Raw genomic sequence first — 24,396 nt, 5'->3', positions numbered from 1 at the left:
CCCCTGGAGCCGTGGATAATGAAGGCGCTTGCCGGACCTGGGCAGAACTCAGGCCCCGCTGCAGATGCACCTGTCTCTTCACGGGCCTGCTGCCAGGTCCCTCTCCCGTCTCTGCTCACAAAAGCATCGTTTCAGCCCTCTGGGGAAATGTCACTTCCTTCTTTGCAGTTCTGAAACGAGCTTGTTTGCCACTCAGCAGCTCTCTGATTTATGAACTTCCCAGCTCCGCATCTTGGCATGCTTTGAGATTGTAGAGGATGCTCTTAATGAGGTCAAGAGGGGAGGGGGCCCCGGGATGGAGTCTGGTGACGGGGGTTCTATCCCTGACGCATCCCAAGTCCCTGACCCAAATATGCCAACCCCATCGTTGACGGCGGGCCCAGACTCCCACCACCCTCCAGACACAGCTGTGCCCACAGCGGAGCCCAGAGGTGTACAGAGGCGGGGGTAAGGTCCTGCCGCTACTCTCGCAGGCCAGAGTCTTTGGAAAATTGCTTAAACCCTGAATCTCAGCTTCCTCTCCTAGGATGGGGTCTTTGAGAGGAATAATTCCGTTAATGCATGTGGGGCATGGCACGGAAGCAGCTCTGCGTAGAATTATTATTACTGGTTTTTTTCTCAGCAACTCTACTCACTGTGTCAGATGCAAGTCACAAATCAATTGTAGGATTATATCTAAGGGTACTTCTGCATCCCCTCCTTCCCCAGCTGCCCCTCACGGAAGCATGTAATAAAGGTAGTAATTATTAGTAGTATAAGATCAGCCAACCGTGACCTCCCTTTTCATGCTCTAAGCACTTTATACACCTCGTATCATTTCATCTTCACACCGTATCATTGAATCTTTGCAAAAGTGTATCAGTCTCATTCTGTCAGCAAGGGAACGGAGGCCTGGAGACAATCAGTAACTTGTCCAGGGTCACCTAGCTAATATGTGGCTTGAGCCTGAGGCCATCAGTTGTGACCCTGAGCAGGACATGCAAGTTCTCGGAGCCCCAGGCTCCTCATCCGAACTTTGTAGTGTTGTTGTTTGCAGTAAATGGTGCAGCGCACGCTCCTGCTGTGGGCAGGCCGAAGGCGTGACTATTCCTGGCCTCACTTGTACGAGCAGCTCCACTTCTATGCGTCAGATACCCCTTTGCCTTGATCAGCTCGGCAGACGTGCATTGCCAGGGCCTGTGCTAAATGCAGACAGAAGTCAGGGTGCTTATGTGTCATGAATCCAACAGTTCATGTCAGTGGGAGAAACTGGAGCCAATGCTGCGTGAAGAGAACTTGCTAGAAAGGCTCCTATAGGCCCAGCAGTTCGGGGCACAGCCTCCCTGGCTGTTGGTCTGATTTGTCTAAAACCCCCAGGTCTGTCTTTTCTACTCGAGGCTCTTTAAGGCAATGGCTTCTCACCTTTTGGGGGATTATGTGTCCCTAAGGACAGTCTCCCCAGAACGATGCACGAACATGCACAATTTCAGGGCTTAGTCACCCCAAAGCTTCCCCATAGCCCAGGCTGACGTGGGGTTTTAGAGGGAAGGAAGGGAACTTTGACCCCATGACAGGGCTCAGGGGAGGGCTGTCCCAGCCCCTTTCATTTGAGGACCTGCCCTCACAGAATGGGATTCACACGAGGCATGCGTGTCTCAAAGGCATCCTTCCTCTAATTTTACTTGTTTAAGGGGGCCGTGTTAGCTTTGCAGGAGACCAGTTCACATTCAGTGTAACCGTGGGGCAGCATCCAGCGGGCCTGCGGCCTCTCTCCAGCTCCCACGGCCTCTGCCCATCCCAGGCCCCATAGCCTCCTGTGCGCCCACACTCGCCCAGGGTTCACGACGAGCCGTGCTGGGGCCTGGCCATAGCGCTTTTCAGCACTCCCTTCCAGAGCCCTTGCCCACATTACAACGCAGCCATGCCAGGCAAGGCTCAGACAAGCCTCCGTGACCGCCCCTCCTCCCGATCCTGAGGCAGTTCTCTGTAACGTTCCACAGGACTGTGCTTCCTGAAATTCCCACCCAGGAGCCCATAGCAACAGTGAACCCCACAGAGTATGGGGAGGTAGGCCGAAGCAGCCAGAACCTCAGAGTTCTTGGAAGTCTTCTGTTTTCTGTTTGGAAGTGATTCAATGTTTGCATCTCATCCCATGATATTTCCAAGTTCACTTGAACATTTAAAGAAGTAAAATTGATGCTGCAGGATGTGTGCCATGAATCACCTGTAGCTTGTTTACACTTCCACCCCATACCCTGACTCCCCCCCAAGAACCAGCACCCAGTTAGTAGGAGCTTCTGGCTTGTGGGTGACTATTTATTCATTAGTCTACCCCCCGAATATTGGGGGAGAGTTGCCATGTGGAGGATGGCACAGAAGTTAAGCCCTGGAGTTCTGAGTCAGCTGGACTTGAGTTCAAAAATCTATTTACTTAACTAGCTGTGTGACTTTGGGTAAGTGACTTAACCTCTCTGAGTTCCAGCTGCATTATCTATGGCTATAACTGCATCTGTCACATTGGACTTTTGTGAGAATTAACCGAAATAATGTCTACAAAGCTTTCAGTGCCTTTCAGTACATTGTCCAATGCAATGCTGTTTATGTATTGGACCCCTTATATGTCCAATACATATAAGGTGGCACCTTATATGGAATTGTTCATATGCAGTTGTTAACTGAAGTGTTAAGTCGAGAATTATAAACAAAGATAAAGATATTAAACTTGTGTGTTTTCAACAACAAAGCTCTTTATTTTCACATTCGTGTTTCATTAATTTGTAAGTATTGAAATTATGTAAACGTGAGAGCAGGGACATCCAGCCAGAATGGGTTTGGGAAGAATCCCTGTGACTCTGGGTGGAGAACACCGCAACTAGTGGGAACAGAGGTAGTGGTCTAGAGACCCCATCCCAACGTTGCACGCGTGACACTGAACCCCCGGGCATGAGCACAAATGGAGGTCCACGTGCCATTCTGCTAAACCTTTAAAAGTTCTAAGTCAAGCTAACATGAAAGATAGTGGCTCTTTCTCTCCTGACAAACGCAAAAGCCAAGTTGTAACATCGAATTCTTGGACTCGGTGTTTCAGCCTGGAACACGGTGGCCTGAGAGGGCCGGCTTGAGGCCCCGGGACCAGATCTGCCACTGTCATCTTCCCACCCTCACTCCTTACCCACCGAGGGGGCCTGGCCCTGACAGTGCCATCCCAGCTCCATCTGCACCCCCTGCAAACAGTCACCCCTGGGCCGCCGTGAGGAAGAAACCCAGAGGAGAGGCCCTGCAGACAGAAGGGCTTTGGAGCCCTGTGGGCAGCAAATGCTGGGTCTCAGGCGCGCTAAGCAGGGGTCTAGCCCCGGGGTTGGCAAGTATTTCTGTAAATGCCCATGGGTCTCTATCATAACTGCCACGTCTGTCATCTTGGGTGAGAACAGCCAGTCAGTGTGTAAGTGGAAGAACATGGCTGTGTTCCAGGAAAACTTTACCTACAGACACTGAAATCTGAATCTTATGTAATTTTCACGTCATTCTTCTTTTGATTTTTTTTCAACCATTTAAAAATAGAGAAACCATTCTTAGCTCCTGAGTTGTATCCAGACAAGTGACAGGCGCCCTTGGCACTGGTCTAGAAGGTGAGCTGGAGCTCTGGGTGGACACGTCGCATGGAGCCCTGGACCTCTTACCTTGTGGGGTGTGGAGCAGGGCCCTCAGGTCACAGGGCCAAGGGCAGGAGCCCCCCTAGCCCAGCATCAGGCTGGCACTGAAGCAGCCTGCCAGGCAGGAGCTGTGGCGGTGACTTGCTCCGGTTAAGGAGGGAAGCTGGTTGAGGGGAGCTTGTACTGTCAGCAAGAGTGGTTTGATTGTGATGCCGGCCAGGCCTCTTCAGCAGCATCCCCGGGAGCCGTCACGCCATCACTCACCCCTCACTTTTCTCTCTCTGACCCACTATTTCCAATATGCCAGGCCTCCTCAGGGTTGTGAAATGTGTGTGTGTGGGTCCCTCTCTCTGATCTCTCTGATAAATAGAGCCGCACGTCATAAACTCCCTGATCTCTAGAAAACTCATTCTGGAGCCCACTGTGGAATCGACTCTCATCTCAACCCCCTGCCCCTGCCCCGGGACACATCCAAGCAGGAATCATGGCCACAGCAGACCCAGTCCTGAGGGCACCTCTGTTCCCTTCTTCCTGCTCGGGCGATGCGCTGACGCCCGTCTGAGGACAGAGCATTACTTTTCATTTCAGTTCAGCTGCTGGATTTCGGCTGCTGTCGCAAATGCTGTTGATATGGTTGCTGGATAATCTATTTTCCGTTTGCTCACTTACCAGCGATTTCTAAGGCTCTTATGGAAATCATTGTTCGTCATCCCTGTATTTAGCCTTGAGCTGAACCAATCTGCTGGCTTCAAAGCAGGGGTGGGGGGGGAGGGAATGAGGGAGGGAGGAAGAGAGAGAAGAAAAGAGAGGATAAAGATGGACTTGTCCACAATTTTCCCTTTTAAAAATAGCAACATACACTCCAGAGGTGGATGTGATTTTTGATAACAGATGCAGTCAAAGAAAACTATTTAAAATCACATTTTATGTCTAACTGACCAGGCGGTGATGAGCTCCTTCGCCCACCGTTTGACTCAAATTACCATGGGAACAAGCTGCATCTTCAGAGAGGTGCTTTGGGAAAAGGGCTCCGGCAGCCTGTAGCTCCTGCCTCAGCCCTGCCCTCCCCCAGGAAGGTGAGCAAGGGCTCAACTGAGCCCTTCGTTGAGTTATTCATCCAGGGTCTCAATTCCAGCCCCCGGTGTCTAAGGGTCAGGACACTTTGGGATCCTTTTATCGTTTGGTGCAGGATCCGCAGGAAGATACATCTGATTTTAGTCTTTCTCTTCCTTTAGCACCAAAGAATCCAAGCTTAAAATGGACCATCCTTCCTCCTGCCCCCCGCCCAGCCCCCAGCTGTCCTCTCCCCCTCTTCACAACACTGAACCCCAGACCCTTACGCCTCAGGATGCCCTCCAGAGGAGCTGGGCCAGCCCGTGCCCCTGACCCCCTGTAACAAGGATCTCCCCGATTAGAGCAGTTTTCACGAGTTGGCTGCATATGAGATGCACCTGGAGGGGAAACTTTCCATGCTCATGCCCAAGCCAGACCTGCAGACCAGATAAAGCAGGATGTCCAGGGGCGGGGACTGAGCCTCAGTTATTTGTAAAGGCTGCCTGGGGACTCGCATTCTGTGGTCCCTGAGGATGACGGCTGCTGTGATGAATGACTCGTACTTAATTCTCACCCCAGCACACCCTGCTCCAGACCTGTGGTCCCTCCCTGCCCCCATCTCAGTGAAGAGCACAGACATTCCACGAACAAGGCATCTCTCCAGGGCCCCCCTGTTTCCACCTCTGCGTCCCTCTCTAGGTGATAAAGTCCACAGGGCCAGGGGCTGTGTTTATTTTGTTCACCCAGCACAACACCTGCCACTTAGCGAGGCCTTGGCATTTTCTATTGGTACAAATCATTGAGTGAAGGACTTTGATAAGAAGCCACCCTAGTAACCTTGAAGCCCTGGATCTAAGACAGAGACCTAGAGTTTCTGGATTCCCAAGTTGAATGGGTCAGCTGCTTGGAACAGAGCCCCTGGGAGGCTCATGTTTGCACGAGCCAGCTGAACAGGACACTGCTCTCCAGGCCCGAGTCCTTGGTTGGAGTCTGTGGTCGCCATGATTGCTCCTTGGCTTGACAGCCATCGGAGGTCCTGGAGGGACCACATCTGGGACTCTCAGAGGTGCTTGCACCCCCCTGGTGTCAGAGCCACTGAGCATTTGCTTTCTCGCCTACCGTATCCACTATGTCACCTATGAGGTCCTCTCTACTGTGTCACCCATGAAGGCAGTGGCTCTCAGCTCTGGCCACCCACTGGAATCACCTGGGAGGCTCTGAAACGTCCCGATGCCTGGGCTACTGCAGATCGTTACGTGGGAGCCTCTGGGTGGGGCTCAGGCATCTGTAGCTCTTAAAGCTCATCCAGGTGACTCCAAGGCGCTGCCTAAGGCTGAGACCTGCTGGGCTAAGATGAGACCCAGACATGGGGGCGTTTCAGAGCTCCCCCAGATTGATTTAACAGCCAGGCAAGGCTGTGAGACTGGCTACAAAATAAGGGTCCCTGTGTCCTGCTGGTTTCTAGGTAATGCGTTTGTTAAGCATTTACTATGTGCCAATTGCTGTTCACATGTGAATTAACTCGTTTAATTTTCACAACTGGAAAGGCTCTGATATGGGTGCCGGTCCCAGTGGTGCTTTGTACAGGCTATTTAAGCTCTTTGGACCTCAGTTTTTCTCATCCATAACATGAGAACAATACTATCTACCTTACTGGCCACTGAAATAATTAAATACGTTGATTTATGTCAGGTGCTGGCAAATGGTAGGTCTCCAATAAATGTCAGTTCCTTTTCCCGGGTTTCAAATATAAAACTAAAGTCTGGATCTCAGAGACACAACGTGACATGAATTAAGGGAAGATATAAAAGTATAGCAAAGCGACCCTTGCCTCAGGAAACAGAAGATAAGGTGGCCCCCAAAGTTCAGTTCGTGAGAACCAGAAAACTCAGATCCCAGTTGGAAAATTAGCAACTGTTTTGAGCTATCTTAAAGACACTCCCACGACCTAAATTCATAGGTAGGATCATTTACTCTATAAAAGGATCCAGTCTTTTAAACAGAGACACCGGTGAACATTGTCCGCAGGGTGAGGAGTTGGGGGAAGAGGTGAAGGAAGGAGGTGATTTCGTTTCAGTCTCTTTCCTGCGGGGTCTTTAGTTGCTAGTGTTGGTTGTTTTGTTGCTGTTGTTATTGTTCCTACTTTAGTCATTTTTCTTTCATTCAAGACTATTTCCTTTTCAGTCTCTCTGGAGATTTATACAGAGGACAAAAACAACATTGGTCCACTCTAGTGAACAAAATATCTATTTTGAATGTGACATTTTGAATTTATGAAAACTTTGAACCGGACTTAGCTGGAGATTTATGTTTCAGTTATTAATGGAGCAGAGACTCAAAACGTCCTTTGTCAGAGCTAGTGTGTGGAGAAGCAGAACTTACATCCAGTCTTGTGGGGCCTGACTCACTCTGGCTGGGTGTTGGGAAGAATGCCCCAGAAGGCACTTGTCCTGCGAGGAGGGTGAAGACCCTCAGGCTTGAGAAGTCAAGTAGCTGGGCTGAAGCTCAAGTTCAGGTCCAGTGACAACGAGTGTGGGCTTCTTTATTAAAAGGACCTTGTCTCTTAGGCCTGAGGGGCTCCGAGTCTGGAGAGGCTGCTGGAATGTGTGGCCCCTCGTAGAGAACAGATCCTCTTTGCGGGGCAGGCGACGGGTCTGGGGTCCTGGTGCGCTCATGCCCCAGGAGGGTCGTAGCCAAGGAGGTGCAAGGGGCTGTATGTTGTCACGGTCTAGCACTTGGTCTCTGGTCACACTGTTTGAGTTCACATTCTCCTTGCACCTTTTCTACTTTGCTTGGCATATACGGTGTGTGTGCCCAAGGAAAGGGAGCTTTTCTGATTACCTGAAGTCAATCCAGGAGTCATGTACGGGCACCTGCTGTGTGTCATGGTCAGGGCACCGGAGACTCAGAAATGGACAGGACAGACACGGTCTCTGCTCTCATGGAAAGTGGCCAGAAAGCCGGGTGGGGAACACTGCTTAAATAAGTAACTGCAAGGCTGGTGAGCGTTACGACGGGGAAAGAGGTGTATGCTGTGGGGTTTATAGTTCGGGACCCTCTTCCCAGTCTGGGGTCCAGGGCAGACCTCTGGGAGGCAGGGATGTTTGAGAGGAGACGGGAAGGATGGGCTGCACTTGGTACGTCGAGGAGGCCGGACCTCCAGGAGCCCACAGCCCCATGCGGGCAGAAGCCGGCGCTGGGCCTGCATTCAGCGGAGGGCAGGGAGGATGGTGGTCCCCAGCAGCAGCAGTTTGGGCCCAGCTGGGGTCTCTGTCCTCAGAGAAGTTCAGACCCCACACGGGGCAGTCCCCCCACAGCACCCACCCGCTCCATGAGTTTTCCACGCCCCTCCTGGCGAGACTGTCAGTTGTCTGTGTTTCCTGCTGCTGCCCACGAAGCAAGGGAGTTTTCTTCTTTACGGATAGTGGTGTTCCATGCGTTGCGGCAGCCCTGGCAGGCACTTTCCTGAGTTTGTGCATTTCTTGTGGGCAAGCTGTCTGCATTTTTATCTTTGAAAAGACTCTTCAGAGAGTTTACTGTCTAGGGGAGGGGCTCGTGGGCCTCGGTTCAGGAAGCTCTGAGGGGCCTTCCAGGGGTGTGTGTGTGTTTGTGTGTGTGTGAGAGAGAGAGAGAGAGAGAAGGAAAACACAGCCGATAGTCATGCCCGTGCTTGGTCATGGGCACGACCTGCTTTAATTATTGGAGGGTCTGGCATCAGAGGAGATACCAGAGGCCAATGTCTCTTCAAACGGATGTTGCAGTTCAAAATCATAGCAGCCCTGGGGTCTGGCAGGGCTCCTCCTGCAGTTATTTCCAAGACATTTGATTGAACTGGGCCCATTTCCTCCCTAGCCTGGCACTGAGATTGCCCAATGACAATGGACTGGGGTCTGATGCAAAAGAGGGAGCCCCCGAAGTCCAAGAGAGACCCAGGAGTGAAGGAGAGGACACTTTGGACACCTTCTCTCTGGGCCTCAGTTTCCTCATCTGTAAACGAAGAATAATAGGACCCATTGCAGAGACTTGCTTTTGTTATCGCATTAAGTTGTATGGACCCTGCCAGGCCAAGGCTCTCTGCCTCAGGGCGGGAGGGTTCTTTTTTTTTTCTGTTCGGGTTCCAGTAGGCGAATAACAAAAGTGAAGCTGAGATCGACTTGGCACACGCTGTATTCAGTGGCCAAAGACTGGAGAAGCGGGAACTAAGTTCACGATCAAATTCTTGCCCACATGGGGAGAGGGATTTAATTTTAAAGACTAAAGGCAAAGGGAGGAGGGGTGAGGCTATGGGAAGGCATATGCATTAGTCTACAGGGGAAGGCGCAGGGCTTTTTGGGGAGTGGGGTGCCACCTCCTTTTCATCCTTTTTTTGGTCCTTAATGTCTGGTCAGGGCCACTGGTAGGTATGTCATTTAATACGCTAATGTAGTAAAATCAGTGTATAATTAGACTCAAGTTCTGCTGGAGGTCAGATTCATCACCATCTTGATCCCAGCTGGTTCCATGTGGGTTTGTTTTTTTTGTTTGTTTCTTTGTTTGTTTGTAGTTTCCTTTCTTATCTCTGGACCCTTTAACTTAAAGATTTATGTTCACTCTTGGTAAAGGAGGGGGGGAGGTTGATGGGTTTTGAGCAAAGACCTGGAGCAGCTGTGGCACCACTTTGAAGATGAAATGAGTTAATACACATAAAGTGCTCAGAAAAGGGCAGGCACTTATCGATGGCTTGATAAGTGCTATTATTATTGCTGCTGCTGCTGTTGTTGTTTTGCTGTAGTTGTCGCCAACTTTTCTTTTTCCTCTCCTTGCTATTAATACTCTCAAGCCTGTGGAGGGTGGTCAGTGGCCTTCATCTGAGCAGGTCCAGCCCTGGAAGGCCAGGTCAGGTGGGGAGGATCCTATAGACTCAGCCCTCTCTGAACCTCTAATGACACCACATAGCCTCCAACTCCCTCCAAGCCCAGAACAGAAGCCAGGACCTGTGCACCCTTGAAGCACATCCCAGAGCTCAGCACTCAGGGGGTGTCTGCAGCACCAGGGACCGTCCATCCTCAGGGCGGCAGAGCCAGGGGAGCCCAGGAAACGAGGCCCTCGATGTTGGAGGAGACAGGAGATGAGCTGAATTTACACTTGCGTTTCTAAATTTCTGACGGCAAATGCTGTTTTGATTTATGCACCGGTGCTCTTAGCATCAGATTTAGCTCTCCTACCTGACCCAGAACATTTGTGACTTACCGATCGGAAAATGGATGGGTTTGCATCCTGAGACAGTCTTACAGCCTCTTCAATAAATTCTTCATCGGTGGCTCTAAGCTCTTAGCCACTTCCCTTGCGTTTGGCTGCTCTGTGAATTATAGGCGAGTAAATCATATTTTATAGAGCTCCATTCCTGCAGGTACAGTCTGCTCATTTGTCTCTCTGGAAAATACGGGCTTGTGCATTTTGTGAAAATTAGCAGAGGAACGTGTCATCCCCTTGGCAGGCCAGACTTTCTTGCTGGAATCCCTCCTTCCCCAGGATGCTGGTGCCTTCCCCCCAGCCCCTGCCCCATCACTCTGCGTCTTGTCCCCTTGAGGCCCCTTCCAGCCGGCCTTCCTCCTCTTGCAATGGGTTGCCCTCCTAGCTCCAGTAGAAGCCTGCTTTGCAACATTTCCTGGGAAGAGCATCCCAGCTTGAAGGGGCTTTGCCTCCTGCCTTTGAGATCAGCTGGCTCAGTGGGTAGCCACCTGGGTGCAGAGAGAACTCCTTCTCCTAAATATCCCCCAAGACCCGAACTTTCCGATACACACGAAGGGTAACTCACGCAGGATGTATCAGCTTCCAAGTAGAGGGCAAGAGTCATGCAATCCAGGAACCCCCTGTTCACCCCCTCTGCAAGCTTCCAATAAGTAAAGTGCTTTCCCCCCAAGATTAGAAGGCTCCTGTGATTCATCTCAGGCTTGTCAAACAAGATGGGGTGGGGGTGGGGGTGGGTGGCAATGTGGGGAGCCAGGGTCACCAACCTGGCAGGGTGAGATGGGGGTTGCCTCTAGAAGTGCCACTGTGGCCACCTCTGCATATAATCACTTCGACCGCTCTTTAACTATTCTATCTTCTGCCAGAAGTAGTTGTTTAAAGGGTCTCAAGAAGGTGCAGTCACTCTAAATGCTGCATTGCTGTAAACAGCTCTGGAATCCTCTGAAAGCCTCAACCTTTTCCTAGACACCAAAATTGCTGTACAGGGAAATGCATTTGTACTGCACTTAATAACTATAAAGTGTATTGATATGCATTCTCATGTGAGGTAGACAGGGAAGGAATTACTTTTTTTTTTCCTCATTTCTTCAATGAATTTGTGTTACTTTAATTAGTTTCACCCCCTGTGTAATGTACAGATCTCAAGTGCACAGTTAGATGGCTTTGGACAAATGCATACACTAGTGTATCCCATACTCCTATCAAGATCGGGGACACTCATCCCACCCCAGGAAGTCGCCTTGGGTTTCTCTTTGCAGGCAAGTGCTCATCTCCCCCACCCACAAGAAGCAACATGTATCACTGTAGATTGGTTTTGGCTGTTCCAGAGCTTCATAAAAATGCAATCGTACAGGATGTACCCTTTTGTGCCTGGCTTCTTTTGTTCAGGATCATGTTTTTGAGATTCACGCTTGTTGTTAGGCTTATTAGTAGTTCTTTTTATTGCTGAGTTGTATTCTTTCCTACGGGGATTCTATAATTTGTTTACCCCTTAGATGGATATTTCTAGTTTTTGGCTATCATGAATAAGCTGTTATAAACATTCTGTGCAGGTGTTTTTTGGTGCACATATGGTTTTTATTTCTCTTGGTATAATACCAAGGAACGGAATGCTGAGTTGTAAGAGAGATGTAGGTTTAATTTTTATAAGAAACTGCCAAAGAGCTTTCCAAAGTGACTTCATCATTTTACACTTCCACTACTTACGAATGAAAATCCTGGTTGCTCCACATTCTCACCATATTCTCTCAATAGTTGGTGTTGTCAGACTTTTAAAATTATAGCCATTTATAGTGGGTAAGTAGTGCCATCTCACTGTGGTTTAATTTGCATTTCTCTGATTACTAATGATGTTGAACAGTTTTTCATGTGATTATTGACCATTTGTATGGCTTTGTAAAGTATCTGTCCAAGTCTTTGGTTTTTAAAAAAGTCTGAGTTCGTTTTTTAAAAATATTGAGTCATAAAAGATTTTTAATAGGTACTATATACACTTCATTGTCAGATATATGTGTTGAGAATATTTTCTCCAATCTATGGTACTTTTTTAGGACAGGTTTTTGATTTTGATGTAATTCAATTTTAAAATATCTTCGCTTATTCCCATGGTCATGATGGTAATCTTCCATGTTTTAGTCTAGAAGTTTTATAGCTTTAGTATTTATACTTGGATCTGCAATCAACTTTGAATTAATTTTTATAAATGTCGTGGGGTAGGGATCAAGGTTCATTTGTTTTTCCTGCATGAATATCCAATTTAGCTCCATTTACTGAAAAAAAAGGTCTTTCCCCATTGAGTTGCTTTGGTTCTTTTGTTAAAAATAAGTTGACCATATGTGTATCTGTCTATTCTTTTTTTTTTTTTAGGCCACTGTGTGGCATGCAGGATCTTAGTTCCCCCGACCAGGTATCGAACCTGTGCCCCCTGCATTGAGAGCACAGAGTCTTAACTACTGGACTTCCAGGGAAGTCCCTGTATCTGTCTATTCTGTTTCATTGATCTATTTGTTGATTTGTATGTAGATATCATACCATTATGATTCTGTAGCTTTATAGTATGTCATGAAATCAGGCAATATGCATCCTCCAACTTGTTCTTTCTAAAAATTGTTTTGGCTATTCTAGGTCCTTTATATTTCCACATAAATTATAGAATAATTTTCTCTTATATTTTCTAGAATAATATTGATTTCTACAATAAAAGATCTGCTGGATTAGGGAGAATTGATATCTCAGTAATTTTGAGTCTTCCCACCCATGAGCCTGTTATTTCATTCTGTTTATTTAGGTCTACTCTGTCTCAGTAATGTTTGAAGATTTTAGTGTATAGGTCTTGTGCATCTTTTGTTAAGTTTATGTTGAAGTATTTTTATTTCAACAACTATTGTTAATGAAATTGTTTTTCTTAAACTTCGTTTTCAATTGTTTACTGTTAATATATAAAAATAAAAATAGATTTTTATATATTGACCTTTTATCCTGTGACCTCACTAAATTTATTTATTCTGGTAGCTTTTCTGAAGATTCCTTTGTATTTTCTATGTACATAATCCTGCTGTCTGCGAAATGAAGACAGTTTAAGTTCCTCCTTTTCAATTTGTGTGTCTTTTTTTTTTTTTTTTTTCTGGCTTTATTCCATTAGCTAAGAGATCTCATTCAATACAAGGCTGAATAGAAATGCAGAGAGCAGATTTCTTTTTTTTTTTTTTTTTACCTGTTTCCAATCTTAGGAGAAGTGTTCGATCTTTCACCAGTAAGTCTGAGGTTAAGCAGAGGTTTTCCACAGATGCCTTGTATCAGGCTAAGGAAGTCCCCTTCTATTCCTAGTTTGCTGAAAGTTTTCTTTTTTTTCTTTTTTCACCATGAATGGATGTTGAATATTGTCAAATGTTTTTTCTGCAATTATTTAATGAGTGTAGGATTTTTCTTTTATTCTGCTAACGTGGTGAATTACATTCTTGATTACGCTAAATTAACATTGAATTTCTATGATAAACCCCACTTGGTCATGATGTATTATCATTTTGTATATTGTTAAATTCTATTTGCTAATATTTTTTTAAAGATTTTGGTTTCTATGTTCACACGTAATATTTGGCTGATATTTTTACTTTATGTAGCATATTTTTCAGGCTTCAATAGCCACATAAGTTGAGTCAGGAAGTGTTCACTTCTTTATTTTCTGAAAAAGTTTGTGTAATATTGGTATTATTGCATTCTTAGATGCTTGATATAATTCATCAGTGAAATCACATGGGCATGAACTTTTCTTTCTGGGGAAGTTTTTTAGTTACAAGTTCAATTTCTTTAGCAAATAAAGGAAAATTCAGAACTTCTATTTCTCTTATTTCTGTTTAATATTTGTATCTTTCAAGGTATTTTATATAAGAAGTTAAATTTATTGGCATAAAATTTCCATAATATTCTTTTATTATTATTTTACCGGCTGTGAGGTTTGTAGTGATGACTCTTCTTATATTCATGGGATTGACAATTTCCTTCTCTCTCATTAGTATAGCAATGGAGTTATCAATTTTATTAATATTTTTAGAAAATCAACTAATTGATTTCCTCTATTTGTTTTCGCTTTCATTATTTTTGTTTCTTATCTTCCTTATCTTTTTCTTTCTACTTTCTTTCTGTTTAATTTGCTCTTTTCCCTAATGCCTTAAGGTGGTATATTGTATCATTGGTCTTAAATCTTTCTTCTTTTCTCACATAATCACTTCATGCTGTATATTAATATCTCTCTCTAAGAACTCCTTTGGTTGCATTCCACAGATTTTAATATGTAGTATTTTTATTGTCATTCATTTAAAATATTTCTAATTTCCCTTGTGATTTCTTCTTTGGCTCATAGAATATTTAGAAATATGTAGCTTCATTTCTAAATATTTGGAGATTTCTAAATTTATTGTTACTGATTTCTAATTTAATTCTATTGTGGTCAGAGAAGATGCTCCTTATGATTTCATTATTTTATCATCTATCTTGGTAAATGTCCCATGTATTCTTGAAATGAATGTGTATGGTGTTGGGTATTGTGTCTTTTAAATACCAGTTAAGTTGGTTGATATCCTTTTGCCTACTATTTCTATTACACATCTAACTATGATCATGGATTTTTCTATTCCTTTCTTTTTTCTGAATGTATTTTGAAGCTCTCTTACTAACAGCACATACATTGTCATGTCTTCTTGATGAATTGACCCTTTTATTATTATGAAATATATATTCCTCATTATCTCTGGTAATATTCCTTAAAGCCTATCTTGACATGTTAATATAGCTACTCAAACTTTCTTATAGTTAGTGTTTCCCTGGTATATCTTTCCCTTTCTTTTGCTTTTAACTTCTCTGTATCTTTATTTTTAAAGTGTTTATCTTATAAACAGCATATAGTTGAATCTTGTATTTTTATCCAGTCTGACAAGCTCTGCTTTTTAATTGAAATGTTTAGCCAACTCTGCTATTTGCTTTCTATTTGTCCCATCTGTTCTTTGGTCATTTGCTCTCCTTTATTCCTTTCTTTTGAATTAATTGAATAATTTTTAGTATTCCATTATAACTGCTCTATTGATTTTGAGTTTTGTAGTGGTTGCTCTAGAGATTAAAATATGTATTCTTTAGTTATTATTTTTAGATAAAATTATACCATGTCGTGTAAAATGCAAAAATCCTACAGTAATATTCCATTTATTTCCATTCCATCCTCGTGCTATTTTTAACTACATTTTAATTCCAAGTACATTGGGTTGGCCAAAAAGTTCATTGGGGTTTTTCTGTAACATAACCCCAACGAACTTTTTGGCAAACCCAATATTATAGGCCCTATAATATATTCTTAATATTTTTGTTTTAAAGAGTCAATTGTCTTTAAAGAAATTAAGAAACAAAAAAGTTTACCATTACTTCTCTCTTTGTTCCTTTGTGTAGATTTTGTGATTCCATCTGATTTTATTTACCTTCACCAGATGAACCTCCTTTAATATTTCTGGTAATGCAGTATATTGATGAATTCTTTCAGTCTCTATTTAGTTTGAAAATGTTATAGTTTCACTTTATAAAAAGCATATATTTACAGGAAATAGAATTCTAAGTTGATAGGTTTTTTCATCAGCATTTTAAAGATAGCATTCTATTTCTCATTATCCTTATTGTTCTCTATCAATGTATCTTTTATATCTTCCTGGTTAAAAAATTTTCTATCATTGGTGTTTAGAAATTTTACTTACCCCAAAATGTAGTCTTCTTTTTGTTTATAATACTCAGGATTTGTTTACCTTGTTGGATTTGAACTTGGGTTGATATATTTCATCAAATTTGGAAAATTTTCCACCATTATATTTTCAGTATCTTTTTGCTCTAATATCTCTTGCCTCTATTTCTGAGACTACAGTTACACATGTGTTAGAAATTTGTGTCAATTTCTTTTCTGAACATCCCATCTGTTTGCTTATTGTGTCCACATTTTTCTTATAAATCCTTGAACAAATATGTTACAGTTGTTTTAAATTGCTTGTCTGCTAATCCCATTACTTGTGTCATCTATGTGTCTGTTTTTATTGACGGTTTTTCTCCTAGTATTAGGTCATGTTTCCTGCTTAGGTCATTTTTCCGGCTTTATTTGTCTAGTGATTTTTGAGTGTATGCTGTACATTGTGAATGTGATATTGTTGAGGGCCTGAATTATATTTCCTTCCTTTAAAGAAGGTTGCATATTTTTTTGGCTGACAGTTAATTTACTGACAGTGCAGCCTGATTTTAGGCTTTGGTATGATGGGCAAAGAGTAGGTGGGATAAGAAAGAGTAGCCCTTAATAATTTAGGACATAGCTTTTCTGGGGTCTTAACTGAATGCTTAGGGTGTTCAGTGAAGTTCCTCCCCTTTGGAAACTTGGACCTCCAACATTTCCCAGCACTGTGCCATCTCTGGAATCTCCATTCAGTTCCCAGCTCCCAGTAGTTGTTCTCTGCCAGGTCTTTCAGAGTCTCACCTGTGCATGTGTAGCTTAGCATTTGTCCATTGACTCAAGAGGTCCTTTATACAGATTTCTGGGACTTTTTTTCCTGCATAGCTTCCTCTTCTTTGGTATTCTGCCTCTAAAATTCCAGCTGCCTCACCAAGAACAGACTCTAATCTTTTTCCTCCACCCAATGAGAACACTGCTGTCTATTTCAGTTCCACTTCCACACCATGATTTAGAAAGTGTTCCCAGGCAGAAAGCTGGCAAAAATGTGAAGTTATTCCATGTGTTCTTCTTCTCACAGGATCATAGCCCTGCACTGTTTGTTGTGGCTGAAAACATTTATTTAAAAATTTTTCCAGTTTCGTAGTTGCTTATGGCGGAAGATAAATCCAATACCCAATATTGTGTTATGGCCTGGACCGGAAGCCTCCACGAGCCCCCATTTTACAGATGGGAGTGTGAAGGCTTATAAACTCTATATGTTTTTGCCCCATTAAGGTCACTCAGGCTATGAGTGTCAGAATCCTGAGCAGAGCCCTGATTTCTATGTCTACTTTCAAATCTCTCTGTACCACATCTCACCTTGTGTGAGAACATGGCGGTTCAGGCCATGGGAGCCTCCTGTTCTCACCCCTGCTGTGTTCTGTATTAGTGCTTCAATCTTTTGGAGACTCTGGACGGCAAAGTGTGCCAGGTGGGCTTTGGATCTGGCAGGCCTGTGTCGGAATCAGAATCTTCACTTACCAAGGGGTTGACTTTAAACAAGTTTCTTCACATACATACCTTCATTTCCTTATCTGTTAAAAGAGGATAAAAACAGTCACCTTGCGAGAGATTTATGATGATCAAATGTTTAGAGCTCAGCATTGTGCCTAGCAAAGACACATGTTCCATAAAGGTGAGCCAGCCCCACTCAGACTCTGTGAACTGGGGGTTGATCACTAACAAATGCTGCTCTGTCTCTTTCCATGCACATGGCAAGCCTGAGTTGTTTTGTTTATTCAAGGATTTTGAGGCAATAGCACTTGGCAAGTCCCAGGTGTTACTAATATCTCTGAATCACTATGTAGTTCTATAAATACCTTTCCTAGCTGTTATTGTTTTCCCTTATCTCACTAAAATGTAAGTCAGCAATGAAGTTATGAATAACCAGCTCCCTTATTCTCTGCTCTGTAATTAAGGAAGTGCTAGGTGAGAGCCCTCGCTGAGGAAAGGGAGTGGGTAAGTGCAAGCAGGCAGCGTGAATGCAGGAGGCTGCCTGCCACTAAGGCGCTACCTGGAGAGAGAGCGCTGTGGAAACCACTCGACTCAGAGTAGCGGAGCTTGGTACCCAAAGGCTGAAGGGTATACTCAGTCTCAGTCCACGAGCATTCTCCTTGTTGGGCATTAGCCTTGTAAAACCCAGTTTCCCAGCCTGGCAAGCACTTAGTTTTAGGCCTTAGCATTTCATCAGCATCTCTTTTTGTTTACGCATGCCTACCAGAATCAACCAGCCCATTTCAGTTGTACCCTGTGTTCTTTATTTTAAGTTGGAGAAGGAATATCTTCAGTGGAATTTGATCTTTTACAGAAATCTAATTTCTTAGGACCCAGGGCAGGCAATCTTGTAAAACTACTCTGCGTCTAATCCCATGGATTTGGAAAGACCTTAAAACATGAAAAATGCTCTTAGGAAGGGGAAAAAAACCATAATTTCTGGGGGAAAAAAACATTGCATTTGTTTTCTTTGACCAACAAGATGACTTCTCCCTTAATTACCCCCAGTTCTTAGAAAGAGAGAGAACTATAACCACTCAGAATGGCATCATCAAAAAGCCTACAAATAACAAATGCTGGAGAGGGTGTGGAGGAAAGGGAGCCTTCCTACACCATTGCTGGGAGTGTGAATTGGTGCAGCCACTATGGAGAACAGTATGGGGGTTCCTTAAAAAACTAAAAATAGAGCTACTGTATGATCCAGCAATCCCACTCCTGGGCATATATCCAAAAAAGATGAAAACTCTAATTCAAAAAGATACATGTACCCCAATGTTCATAGCAGCACATTTACAATAGCCAAGACATAGAAACAAACTAAATGTCCAATGACAGACGAATGGATAAAGAAGATGTGCTACATATGTACAATGGAATATTACTCAGCCATAAAAATGAATGAAATAATGCCATTTGCAACAACATAGATGGAGCTAGAGATTATCATACTAGGTGAAGTAAGTCAGACAAAGACAAATAACCTGTGATATCACTTATATGTGGAATCTAAAATTAATACAAACTAACTTATTTACAAAACAGAAATAGACTCACAGACATAGAAAACAAACTTATGGTTACCAAAGAGGGAAGGGGTGCCAGCTCCAGAATATGACTTAATATGGCCTGTGTATAGGAGTTACTTGACTTACCCCATCCTTGACGCTAGTGAGGACCCTTTCTTTACATGGGAACAGGGTTGTGTTCCAACTCTCAGGAGATTGTCTGAATAAGAAAATAACGCAAAAGGCATGAGCTGGGAACTTCCAAAATGGCAGAGTGAGGAGCTCAATGGGTCCTCTTCCCAACAAAACCACGTTTAACTGGAGAAAATTGAAAAACAACAAGTATCCAAAAGTCTCTGAAAACCTCCATAAGGACATACAGAAAATGAAAAGATATTAATTCAAGAAATCCATGAATAGTGGATCCACTGTTCATGGATTTCTTGAACAGTGGGTGGTTCTTCCAACACCCAGCCTCATCATGCCTTGGGGCCTTCGATTCCAGGGTTCAGACCCTGAACGTCAGCTCCCACGAGTATGGTCACACCCTGGACCTTCTCCTCGTCTGGAGCTCCTCCTCCGTTACCACCGCCACTGAGCCTTCCTCCTCCCCGTCCCACTGAGCCTGTCATCTTGCCACCTTCATCCCTCCTCAACACCATTAAACCAGCACCTTAGAAGAGGAAGCCCTGAGAGGCTGAGGTCCACGTTACAAATCCGGGTTCTGCTTCGCTGGTCAGACATTGCTTCTCACCCACTGCTTCATCCTCGTGTGCACTTGGCCCCTGACCTCAGGCTTGGCCACCCCTCCCCCTTGAATAAGACCACACATTCCACCTTTTGGCTTGACTGTGACTGTCCTCTCTGTAGAGTTTTTGCATTTACCCCCAGGCTCCATTTTTCCCCACATCCCACTGCTTAACCAGACCCCCCTACTTGGCCCCAGTTCAGCCCTGTGAGTCTGTACAGCTGGCCTCCCTCCACAGTGGGATCAGGCAAAATCTACTCTTTTGTGTCCTGAGACTCTGCTCCCCCGACCCCCCGTCTATTGGCTCCCGTAGTGGTCCTCATTGCCTCCCCACCATCCCTAATTATCTTGCTTCCCTGCCCCTTCCAGCTGCCACTCCACCCTTGACACTTCCTCCCTAACAAGAGATACCCCCCGCAACTTAACACAGGGGGAAGTGCGTAGCTGCCTCATGGTATGTACTGTGAGAGTGGGAATGCGTGTGCGTCAGGGACTTCTGAGCAGGTCAAAGCATTGTTGTGGAAGGAAGAAAAAGCCCCGCGATGCTCATTTCTGGCAGGAGTTCCATTTCCAGGCCAGGGGCTGAAGAGATGCTACCCTTTCACAGTCCCTGCCACAGGAAGGGGAGCATAGGAGCCTGGAGCTTAAACTCAGCCTAAGACCTTGAAAGCTTCACGAGAGGAATAGAGGCCATGGAACCTGGTGAGCAGGGGAGAGGTAGGCTCAGAGGCCAGCGATGTGGCATCTCATGGACCATGATTTCTCTTGGTGGACAGATGGGCTCCTGCTGTCAGCATCTTTGGGAAATGTGCACGGGCTCCTCTGTTAGCATTGCTCACTACGGGTTTCAGAATTGTTTTCAGGTCAAGTGAGGTACAGGTTGGAGGAGAGGGCCGTTCCATTTTCTTGTGCTGAACCTAAGGTCTTCCCGGCACCCGGAGACAGGAGGCTCTGGGAGCATCAGGGAACGTTATTGTCGTCCCTGATGCTGGTGTTCCCGTGCAGGGCAGCAGCAGGGCTCACCCAAGCGGCTGGAGAGATGTAAACTCACCCGAAGGGCAGTAGAATCCAAGAGGAGGAGGTGGCTGCCGTCGTGGGATGGGCTTCATCATTTGTTTTCTCCAGCCTCACTTTGCTCCGTCCATGTTGAACCCTTCCATCCACACACCCATGTAGACACACACACACACACACGCACACACACCCCACTCACACACGCCATCCTCAGGGCCCTGCTCCAGTTGTCACCCTCCTCTGGCACCTCCAGACTTTCCCACCCCTCAGCTCCGTTGCCTCCCCGCTACAATATAGTCCAGCCTCCCCCATCCAGGGACAACCACCTGTCAGTATTTTCTTTCCAATGGACCACTGGCCATCCCTCTCCTTCCCTCATCAACACATGTCCTATAAGAGCCGTCTTCTCTCCTCGTCCTCAACCACTGCAGCCTGAACTTGACCCTCAGCAAAATCACGCCCAACTCCGAGCTCCCGGATCCAGGGCTCTCTCCTGGGTTTTTGTCATTTCCACATCCTCGGCAGCATTTGACTGACCACTTCTTGCAGCTCCAGACACCTCCCTCTGGCTCTCTGTTTCCTAACTGCCTTTTCCTTGTCCTCCGCCTGGCCTGCACAGGACGCTCCCCTCCTGACATCCCATAAAAGCCTCTCACCTCTTTCCTCTACAACCTTGACCAGAGAGCTTCCTCCCTCTTGCAGCTTGAAGTCCAATCAGAATCTCCCTTCTAAAAAGCAGCTGAGCTCCAGACACCAGATTTCTAACCGCCCTCAGCACACTTCTTCCTGGAGGCTGGGAACCATTCAGGTACCTTCAGCTTAACTTGTTCAAATGGAACTTTTCTGTACGACCCTCCAGTGAAATGATGAGGCAGAGAAGAAGGAACCCCACACCCTCCTCTCTCGCATCTCCAAAACCAGCGTGCCGTGTGGGGCTATAGGTGCATCGAGTGACAACGTCACCCATACCGTTTTCTAAGCACAGGTGAGCCACGGTGCAGATCGGCCAAAATGAGACCAAAATTCTGACTGTAACTTTTATGGAAAAAAATTGACCATGGTGAAAGGCTTTCAAACTATTCTATTCTCTAGGTAATTACATGTTATGTTACTACTAACTATTGTCCCAATCATAAAAGCAATGCACTGGTTGGGTGAAATGTTGTCTGTGTAGTATGCCAGCTCCGTCGTACAGCCCTCTTCTCCTCCTCCACAAGCATCAGCAACTTGGCCATCCAAACCCTTCCGGCACCCTTGCCTCTCCGTCTGATTCTGTTTCTGTACAGCACCCGGGAGCACCCAGTTATTCCATTTTTTACTTTCCCGTCCAGGGTGTCAGTCACAGACAGATCACAGGCGAGCCTTCAGCATGGGTGACACTTCTGTTCTGCATCCTCACGGCGAAAGGCATGATTTGACTTTTGCTCTAGTTTTCTTATTGATGTCAGTGCGGGATGGAGCATAGAAATATATCCGTGTTACAAGTCACAGTGCCTCCAGCAAAAAAACCACTGCAACAACAAAGGAAATTCATTTTCTCACCCTACTCATTGGTGCATGATTTGTTTACTCATGGAGAGACAAGCACACAGCAGAAAGTGCACGCCTGCAAGCCTGCAAAAGGATTTAAATGGCGTGTATATTCCCGTTAAAGTTCAGTCTTAATGTCACAGCAGGAAGGCAAAATCATAGAAGTCAATGATGTCGTTTAGAGATAATAGAGCTGCTGTGGGATGAAAGAAGGATGGACCAGGAAGGGGGAGAAGGAGGGCTTGGGGAGGCGAGAGAAAGATGCTGGAGGGGACGGGGGTTAGAGGACAGATGAGACCTGTGACGCGCACCCAGGCAAGCTTAGCCCCTCCGTGCTGTGTGAGTGCATTCCGGAAAGCCTTACCTTTTCTTTCAGAGAATTTTAAACCTTATGGCTATGAAGAGAGAATTGAAAATTGGGGCAGAGAGAAATTCTCTAAATCTGCAGCCCCCTTGAGGTTCTCACTGGATTTCCTAGTGACTCTCTTTCCTGTTCTGTGAAATATAGTTGTAATGAAAAAAAATGTTTCCTAACCCTCTAGAACACCTTTCCATAGGTGTTTCGTCTGTGAGTGGATGCGGAGGTGCCTCCGGTACCTTCAAGTCTGTGAACGAGTCCAATGTTGGACGCACAGCTGGCTGACCTGCTGGAGGGGCGGCCAGGGCTCGCGTCGGGGTGGAATCGAAGGTGGTTTGTCCAGTTCATAAACTGCTAGGTGTCGACACCACGATCAGTGCTCCTCTGGATGCTTCGAAATGAGGGAGCATCATTTCAGTCAAAAGAGTAAGAAAGGGGTAGTGGTCAGCCACGTTCCCATGGTGGCCAGGGGAGGAGAGAAGCCGCGTGCTCAGACGGTCCTGGAGGCTGAGCTTTTCTGTCACCTTGATTCCGGCATTGACTGGTCCCGAGTTCAGTTCCCAGCTCCACCAATGACTGGTTAGCACCTCTCCAGGCCTCTCTCCCCCAGTCTAGGGAATGAGAGTGACAAGGGACACATCTTGTGAGAGCGTTGATAGGACTTTAAAGTGTTGTGTGTATAAAGTGCTTATCTCAGCGTGCCTGATAATGGACACGTGCTCAGAAAAGCGTTGGCTACTTCCGTGGTCTTTCTGGTCTGCAGTAGATGCCACCACTCCTTAGTCTCTGCTTGTTTTCCTTTGCGCATCTTTCCCTCCGTGAGTGGCTCCGCTTTGCTCACCCCAGAGGTGGACACCCGACTAGCCTGGCCAATCAGCACATCGTCCCACTTCAACACAGACATAGGTCAGGTGGGCTCGGGACCCTCAGGGGCCAACGAGAGCCCTCTTCAGCCATGCCCCTGTCTCTGGACTTCCTCTCTGCAGGGTGATGGTCATCTCTGCCTTCCCTCTAGAGAGAGTCGGTCTGACGGGGGACAGTCAGAGCTGAGAGATGGAGACAGAGGATCCAGAAGGCCCATGGGGTCCCGCCGAGCCAGCTGGAACAACCAGCCGCTGAAACGTTCCCAGTAGGGAGCCAACAGACCCTCCTTTCAGCTTGAGCGACTTTAAGTTGGATTCCTCTCTCTCGATGCTAAAAAGCCCTAGCTAATGCACCCTGTTCTCCTATTTGGGGCGAAGAATGTAAGAGTGCCCACCTGCACCATGGTGGTTGTCAATCCTGATCATGCGCCAAGATCACCTGTAGGGCTTTGGAAACAATGCAGAGTCTAGGTCCCAGCCCTGGAGATTCTGATTCGACTGGAGGGCGTCCGGGCATCCTTCTGTCTTAGTAAAGAAAGAATGAGGAACCAGGCACCTCAAGGAAAATCCAGGGCATCTCAGTTCCTGTGGGGAGAAGGAGGCTGGGCTGTCGACTGAAGTCAGGATACGGGAATCAAAATAGAAAACCCAACAGTTTTCTTGTAAAGAAGTCAGAGGAGGGCCATCCTATCGTCGTCTTTGTTTTACTTGGTGACACTCGGGCTCTTTTTGATAAGAATCGTGATCTTCCATTTGATGCAAACAAAGATCTAATTATAGCATCTTAAAAGTTAGAAACCATTTCTACCATTCTAACCATTTCTTAATTCAGGTTCAGGCTGAGTCTTAGCAGTGGTTACTTTCTCCCACTGGTGTCACCCCACCAAATGTCATTTGTGTGCGGGCACTTCCTGTTTGCAAGCCCCTCCCCCAGGCCCTGGAAGAGACCTGCCAACCCTTGCTGAACCGGTGTGTGTTGCCATTCTCCATCCAGTGGGGACTCTCCCCACCCCCTCCCCTCTCCTCTCCAAAGGGCACTCCGGACAGCATCTTTGTTCAGCCAAACCCTTCTCATGTTTGAAGGAGAAAAAAGGGAAGTCTTCTTTGCTGTCCTCCTGTGTAAGATGAGGAAGGAGAAAGGATTTTGTTTCAGTTCAGGCCTGATTTGATTAGCCGGCGCTTGGAATGAATATCTTAAGGCTGGTTTTCCTTAAAACCAGCCCCAGCCATCCAGCACGT

This window comes from Balaenoptera physalus (genome assembly GCF_965194825.1).
Source record: "Balaenoptera physalus genome assembly, chromosome: 15".
Lineage (NCBI taxonomy): Eukaryota > Metazoa > Chordata > Mammalia > Artiodactyla > Balaenopteridae > Balaenoptera > Balaenoptera physalus.
Note: the sequence above shows the minus strand (reverse complement) of the source record.